The 8,433-nt window shown below is 49.0% G+C and overlaps 1 protein-coding gene across 1 annotated transcript in view; it reads right to left on the reverse strand.

The window, feature by feature from the left end:
* Positions 1-8,433, reverse strand: part of prim2 (DNA primase subunit 2) — a 266,094-nt gene that overhangs the window by 255,489 nt on the left and 2,172 nt on the right. The window lies entirely within an intron of this gene.

The raw sequence follows: 8,433 nt of genomic DNA on the forward strand, positions 1-8,433 counted from the left end.
AGAATCGCAATTTTTTTTTTTTAGGCGCCGTTTTAGGCGCGAAAAACGGGCGCCCAGCTCGGAGGGGCGCCCGTTTTTTATCATGTGGAAACTTGGGCCCATTGTGTTGTGTTTCTTGTTTTAGGGGGGTATTCTCATTGATATTAATGAGAGCTCATAAAATCAGAGCTTCGATTATTATCAATGAGAATACTAGATAGTGGTTGGTGGTCAAATGAATATATTTAAGGCGGAGCTAGACAGATTTTTGAGCGATAAGGAGTAAAGGGTTATGGGGAGCGGGTAGGGAAGTGGAACTGAGCCCATGATCAGATCAGCCATCATCTTATTAAATGGTGGAGCAGGCTCGAGGGGCCAAATGGCCTACTCCTGCTCCTATTTCTTATGTTCTTGTGGTCCAAGCCCACGTGGTCCCAGGATACGGGAAGACATGTTTCCATGCGCTGCACAGCAAATGAAGGCCTCCGACCGGAATCCTACGTTCCTCTGGGACCGTCGTGTATTTTCGTAGATTTGTCCGAAGGAAGCCTCCGATTGCAATTTCCCCCCCATTATCTGATCATTATCTCATTGCTGCTTGTGGGACCTTGCTGTGTGCAAATTGGCTGCAGTGTTTCCTACAGTACAACAGTGACTGCACAGAGGTCGTGAATTAGACTTTAGAAATGCAAGACTTAATTTCCTTCTGTGCAGTTATCCTGCAAAGAGACTGGGCTGATTCCACAGCCCTGGGAGCCCGAGAATTATACAGAAGTATTTCCACTTGAACATAAGAACATAAATAGGAACAGGAGTAGGCCCCCTTATCGCTCAAGAAACTGTCTATTTCTGTCTTAAATTTATTCAATGTCCCAGCTTCCACAGCTCTCTGAGGCAACAAATTCCACAGATTTACAACCCTCAAGAAATTCCTCCTCATCTCTGTTTTAAATGGTCTGCCCCTTATTCTATCATGCCCTCTAGTTCTAATCTCCCCCATCAGTGGAAACATCCTCTCTGCATCCACCTGGTCAAGCTCCCTTATAATCGTATAAGTTTCGATAAGATCACCTCTCATTCTTCTGAATTCCAATGAGTAGAGGCCCAACCGACTCAACCTTTCCTCATAAATCAACCCCCTCATCCCCGGAATCAACCTCGTGAACCTTCTCTGAACTGTCTCCAAAGCAAGTATATCCTTTCATGGATATGGAAACCAAAACTGTACGCAGTATTCCAGGTGTGGCCTCACCAACACCTTATATAGCTGCGGCAAGACTTCCCTGCTTTTCCACTCCATCCCCTCTGCAATAAAGGCCAAGATACCATTGGCCTCCCTGATCACTTGCTGTACCTGCATACTACCCTTTTGTATTTCATGCACAGTACCCCCAGGCCCTTGCGCATGAAACACAAAAGGATAGTTTGCAGGTACAGCAGTTGTATAATAGAAACAAGACAAGTTGTGCACAGATTCACAGGTCGTAACAGCATCATTAGTCACTTTGCCAAAGCTATTTTCTCCTCTCCCTTCTCTCGAGGCACATCACGCCATGCCCATCTTGGTAACCTGTCCTGAAGAGTCTGCCAATGCCATTCTGAAATCAGCTGCAATGGCACAAAAGAACCAGGGGATGAGAGAAAAACAAAAACTTGCATTTATATAGTGCCTTTCACGACCACCGGACGTCTCAAAGCGTTTTACAGCCAGTGAGGTACTTTTGGAGTGTAGTCACTGTTGTAATGTGTGAAATGCGGCAGCCAACTTGCGCACAGCAAGCTCCCACAAACAAAAATGTGATAATGACCAGATCACCTGTTTTTGTTATGTTGATTGAGGGATAAATATTGGCCAGGACATCAGGGATAACTCCCTTGCTCTTCTTCAAATAGTGCCATGGGATCTTTTACATCCACCGGTTTAACATCTCATCCAAAGGACAGCACCTCCGACAGTGCTGCACTTCCTCAGTACTGCACTGGAGTGTCAGCCTAGATTTGTGCGCTCAAGTCCCTTCTGAACCCACAACCTTCTGACTCAGAGGCGAGAGTGCTACCCACTGAGCCACAGCTGTCACATGGAGGCCGATTAACTCGCCAGTTTTCCTATAGCAAAGCACCATAGTTACCATCAAATATTCAGTGAAGATTGTAGGCTCGAAGCTTGAACTCATTTCTTGGGGGGGTGGGGGGGCGGGCAGTTAGTGCTATTTTCAATAGGCAATTGAAGAGGTTCTCTGGCATTCTTGCAGAGTTTGTTTGACTGGACTAAATTCAAAGCCAAGCAGGGCTCAATTCCCAGGCTCAGCTTCCCATTTAGCAAAGTTTCCTTCACTTTCTAACTTCATTTACTCTGTTGAGGTTGAGAAAAGAAATATTGCCAAGTTCCAATCAGCAGCCAGTGAACTCACAGGTCCCAATGGATAGAATACAAGATGAAAGATTAAAAGCAGCGATTCACTTAGTTACCGAACTGATTTTTTTTTTTAATTTAGAAAACACTGGGCTGGACAGGAGAAAATAGTTACACTTGCACCAACTTGGGCTAAGTGTACATTCTCAGCAGGTTTTGGGAGTCATTAGCTGCCAAATAATACAAACATTTGCACAAGAGGTTAAAAACACTGAAATTTTAAAGATTTAAAAAATTTGCAGCAAGTTAATCCACGTTAGAAAGAAGTTAAGTTTCCGAATTAAAGTGCAGACAAGGAAGATATTTGGCCATAAAACTCATTATTTCCTAGAAACCTATGGCTCTCCAGCGCTCACACCCCACATTCATAGCACCGAAACTCCTCACTGATTTTGGCCACATCTACCATTTTGGATGTTCATCGCTCGGCATTAAAAAGAAGCTTCCAGACATCATTTTTTAACAGTTTCTCCAGATCACGGTCGCCTGGCTGTGTTTTGCACGTGCCTATTTGGAGTTGACCAATAAGGGTTGCCCCAGTGTCATCAACAGAGAACCAATTCTGCAAGTGCCCACTCTGAGGAATATCTCCTGTTTCATGTGAAAGGCCCTGGGGGCGGTTTACTACGTTAAAGGCGCTAGAGAAATGCAAGTTGTTCTGCACTTGGGCACACAACGAATACAATTATTTAAACACGTATTCAACCAGCATTGTAACCCATGTATAATCTGACCTAAGTTGTACACTGTGAGAACACTGACCACTAGGTGGTGAACTTGTGGGAGACACTCCTAATCTAGACTTTCAGATATAAAAAGGGAAGCTCCACCCACTTCCATCACTTGAGTGCTATGAAATAAAGGACAGGTCACAGACTGACCTCTCAAGCATGGGCCTCGTGTGCATTTATACTATATAGTAAGGACATATTAATGGCGACAAGAAACTGGGATTTAAACCACGCGAGCATGGCCACTAGCAGAACAGACGAGAGGTACTGTGTTAAGGAATGGTTGGGACAGAGATTCAACATTGTTAAAGCAGCACACAGTTCTCCAGGCAAGGGCAATAACAGGGGCACTCAGGGACGATCAACTGGCAAGGGACCTTTTGTTTCAAACAGCAGCTGATGCTGGAGGCGTGGAGGCACACACTCAGCCGGAGTTTGCAGAGATGAGCAAAATACCTGCAGAAATGAACGCTGGGGGAAATTGCTGGAAGCTGAAGTTCAGCGAGTTCATGTGGAGCACATATACAGTTCATACACCAGGACGCCACCGATAATGATGAAAGTGCTCCTCAATGGCATCCCAGTATCAATGGAGCTAGACACGGGAGCCAGCCAGTCCCTGATGGGTATCAAACAGTTCGAAAAGTTGTGGGCGTCCAAGGCCAGGAGGCCAAAATTATCGCCGATTGACGCACAGCTACGGACTTACACAAAGCAGATCATTCCAGTGCCAGGCAGCGCCACGGTAGTCATGACCCACAAAGATTCGGAGAACAGGTTGCCATTCTGGGTTGTCCCAGGGGACGGTCCCGCACTACTGGGGAGGAGTTGGCTTGCTGTCATGAACTGGAAATGGGGCGATGTCAATGCAATTTCCTCTGTGGAGCGAGTATCATGCTCACAGATCCTGGACAAATTTGACTCATTATTTCAACCCGGCATTGGCACTTTCATGGGGGCCAAGGTAGTGATTCACATAAACCCAGCCGTCAGGACAGTACACCACAAGGCCAGAGCGGTGCCATACATGATGCGGGAAAAGATAGAAGGCAAATTGGACCGCCTGCTGAGGGAAGGCATCATCTCGCCAGTCGAATTCAGTGACTGGGCGAGCCCGATTGTGCTGGTGATCAAGGCGGATGGGTCGGTCAGGATATGTGGCGATTACAAGGCCACCATCAATCGGGTGTCACTCCAAGACCAGTACCCGCTACCGAGAGCGGAGGACCTCTTTGCGACGCTATCCGGTGGCAAACTTTTTTCAAATTTGGACCTGACCTCAGCTTACATGACCCAGGAGCTGGCGAGTGAGTCGAAGAAGCTGACCACCATCACGACACACAAGGGGTTAACTGAGTAAAACAGATGTCCGTTCGGGATTCACTCGGCCGCCGCGATCTTCCAACGAAATATGGAAAGCCTCCTCAAGTCGATTCCAGGGATGGTGGTTTTTCAGGACGACATCCTCATTACGGGTTACGATATTGAAGAACACCTCCACAACCTGGAGGTGCTGCTACGCAGACTGGACCGGGTAGGGCTGCGACTGAAAAAGGCGAAGTGCGTCTTCCTAGCTCCAGAGGTAGAATTCCTGGGGATGAATTCCTGGCGCAGACGGGATCAGCCCTACTGCGTCCAAGACGGAAGCGATCCAGAGAGCACCCAGACCCCGTAACACGACGGAGCTGCGTTCATTCCTGGGGCTCCTGAACTATTTTGGTAACTTTCTTCCCAAATTGAGCACGCTGCTAGAGCCGCTACACGTGCTCCTACGCAAAGGTCGCGAATGGGTCTGGTGGGACAGCCAGGAAAGGGCTTTTAATAGAGCACGCAATTTGTTATGTTCCAACAATCTGTTCACGCTATATGACCCATGTAAGAAACTTGTGTTAACGTGCGATGCGTTGTCCTATGGTGTCGGGTGTGTGTTGCAGCATGTCAATGCCAAGGGTCAGTTACAGCCGGTAGCTTATGCCTCCAGAAGTCTGTCCCAGGCAGAAAGGGGCTACGGGATGGTAGAAAAGGAGGCGCTCGCATGTGTTTATGCGGTAAAGAAAATGCACCAGTACCTGTTTGGCAGGAAATTTGAGCTGGAGACAGATCACAAACCCCTAACGACCCTTTTGGCCGACAACAAGGCCATAAATGCAAACGCATCGGCCCGCATACAGAGGTGGGCACTCACGTTAGCCGCCTATGACTACACAATTCGGCACAGACTGGGCACCGAAAACTGCACCGATGCACTCAGCGGGCTCCCACTAGCCACCACTGAGGGGGCTACCGACCATGCTGCTGAGATGGTCATGGCTGTTGAAGCTTTCGGAAGCGAAGGCTCACCCATGACAGCCCGTCAGATTAAAGTCTGGACAAATAGAGACCCGCTATTGTCTCTAGTCAAGAAATGTGTCCTGAATGGGGACTGGGCAGCCACGTACAGGGCATGCCCTGAGAAATTTAAACCATTTCTCAGGCGCAAGGATGAACTCTCGTTTCAGGCCGATTGCCTACTGTGGAGAAACCGCGTAGTCATGCCCCAGATGGGCAGAGAGGTGTTCATCAGAGAACTCCACAATGAGCACCCGGGCATTGTCACGATGAAGGCAATTGCCAGGTCACACGTTTGGTGGCCAGGGATAGACGCAGATCTGGAACTTTGTGATCGCAGGTGCAACACATGTGCCCAGCTGGGCAATGCGCCCAGGGAAGCCCCTCTTAGCCCCTGGCCCGCCAAGCCTTGGTCACGTATCCATGTGGACTACGCAGGTCCTTTCATGGGGAAAATGTTTTTGGTTGTAGTAGACGCCTACTCCAAATGGATCGAGTGTGACATTTTAAATTCAAACACATCCTCTGTCACGGTAGAAAGTCTACAGGCAATGTTCGCCACCCACGGTCAACCGGACATCTTGGTCAGCGACAATGGCCCATGCTTCATAAGCACTGAATTCCAGGGCTTCATGGCAGGCAATTGAATTAACCATGTTAGAACGGCACCGTTCAAGCCGGCCTCAAACAGCCAGGCAGAACGAGCAGTGCAGATAATCAAACAGGGAATGCCGCTTATCACGCCTCCTGTTGGCCTACAGATCCCGACTACATTCGCTCATAGGGGTTCCACCCGCAGAGCTGCTAATGAAAAGGACACTCAAAACCCAGTTATCCCTTATACACCCCACCATGAAAGAAACTGTCGAGAGCAGGCGTCAGTCACAATATGACTACCATGACAGGAATGCGAGGGCGCGATGTATTGATGTAAATGACCCTATTTTTGTCCTCAACTACGCTGCAGGGCCTAAATGGCTCGCAGGCACTGTGGTTGCCAAAGAGGGAAATAGGATTCTGGTCGTTAAACTTAACAATGGACAAATCTGCCGCAAACATGTGGAACAAACAAAAAGGAGGTTCAGCAACACCATAGAAGCAGAGGAAGAACACTATGTAGAGTTCACTCCACCACAGGTGACCGAACACAGGAACCAAAGGGAGGAGAGCCCAGTCACTGTGGGCAGTCCGGACAGGCCTGAGGCACCACAAACAACAGACACTCAGGCCAGCGCCCAACAACCGGAGCCCCAACTCAGGCGCTCTACAAGGGAGCGTAAACCACCAGAGAGACTCAACCTGTGATCCCAATAAGACTTTGGGGGGGGGGGGGGGGGGAGTGATGTCATGTATTCAACCAGCATTGTAACCCATGTATAATCTGACCTAAGTTGTACACTGTGAGAACACTGACCACTAGGTGGTGAACTTGTGGGAGACACTCCTAATCTAGACCTTCAGATATAAAAGGGGAAGCTCCACCCACTTCCATCACTTGAGTGCTATGAAATAAAGGACAGGTCACAGACTGACCTTCTCTCAAGCATGGGCCTCGTGTGCATTTATACTGTATAGTAAGGACGTATCACCAACCAGACAAAAAGGAAACTTATAAATCTAAATCACAACGCTGTCATCCGTGTCAACCAGTCACTATTGCTGCACCTCTGCCACAATCTCTCACTGCACCTCCGCACCAAACATTTGCCGCACCTCTGCCGCGATCACTCGCCAAATCTCAGCAAGTGTATCGTGGCGGAGGAGTGGCCAGAAAAGCCGAGGGCCCAGGGGCAGCACGGACCAGGACTGGAATATCGGGTCCTTCATTGAAACATCTGTGAACTCACGTAGAAGCAAGTCATTCTCGTTCGAGGGACCGCCTATGATGATGATGATAATTACTGCAATGCCCACTGGTCGCAGGAGCCTCTACCCTGTCCTGCATTTCAAGAACTTTGAGCTATTATTCAGATTGAAAAATGTGTTGTATTACCGTCAGTCTTATTGAGGTGTTTAAAACAAATAAAGCAGTTGATAGGGTTGAGAGAGAGGGAGCGAGAAACTATTTCCCTCTGTTGGGAGGGGGGGGGGGGCGGAAAGAGATTCGAGAACAAGGGGGCATAACCTTAAAATTCGAGCTGGGCCATTCAGGGATGATGTCAGGAAACCCTTCTTCACACAAAGGGCAGTGGAAATCTGGAACTCTATTCCCCAAAAAGCTGTTGATGCTGGAGGACAACTGGAAATTTCGCAACAAAGCTGTAGCTCAGTGAGAAACTCTGTTACCTCTGACCCAAAAGGTTCGAGTCCCAGTCGAGACATTTGAGCACCTAATCCAGGCTGATACTTCAGTGCAGTACTGAGGGAGCACGGCATGGTCAGAGGTGCTGCCTTTCGGATGAGGCTTTAAACCGAGGTCCCATCTGCTCTCTCAGGTGAATGCCACAAGATTATTTCTAAGAGCAGGGAAATTCCACCCCCCCACCCCTCGGTGTCCTGATCTATATTTCTCCTCAACTGATCACTAAAACAGATAATTTCATCGTTATTTAATTGCTGTTTGAGAGAGCTTCCTGTGCATAAAGCAGCTGCCGCATTTCTTGGAACAGTGACAACAATTCATTGACTGTAAAGCACTTTGGGACACTTTAGATCATACCTCTCCCCCGTCCCCTTTCTCTCTGTCCCCTCATCTCCCTCTCCCCCCTCCCCCCGTCTGTCTGTCACCGTTCTCCCCCCATCTAACCGCCCCTCAGTCCCCCCCCCAGTCTCTTCCCCCCACCTCCCTCCTCCTATCCCCCCCAGTTCTCCCCCCGCAGTCTCCCTCCCCCCCATCCACCCCCAGTCTCCCATCCCCCTCCCTCTATCCACCCCCAGTCTCCCATCCCCCTCACTCTATCCACCCCCAGTCTGCCCCCCTCCCTCTATACACCCCCAGTCTCCCATCCCCCTCACTCTATCCACCCCCAGTCTGCCCCCCCT

The sequence above is a fragment of the Pristiophorus japonicus genome, chromosome 7 (genome assembly GCF_044704955.1).
Source record: "Pristiophorus japonicus isolate sPriJap1 chromosome 7, sPriJap1.hap1, whole genome shotgun sequence".
NCBI classification, from domain to species: domain Eukaryota; kingdom Metazoa; phylum Chordata; class Chondrichthyes; family Pristiophoridae; genus Pristiophorus; species Pristiophorus japonicus.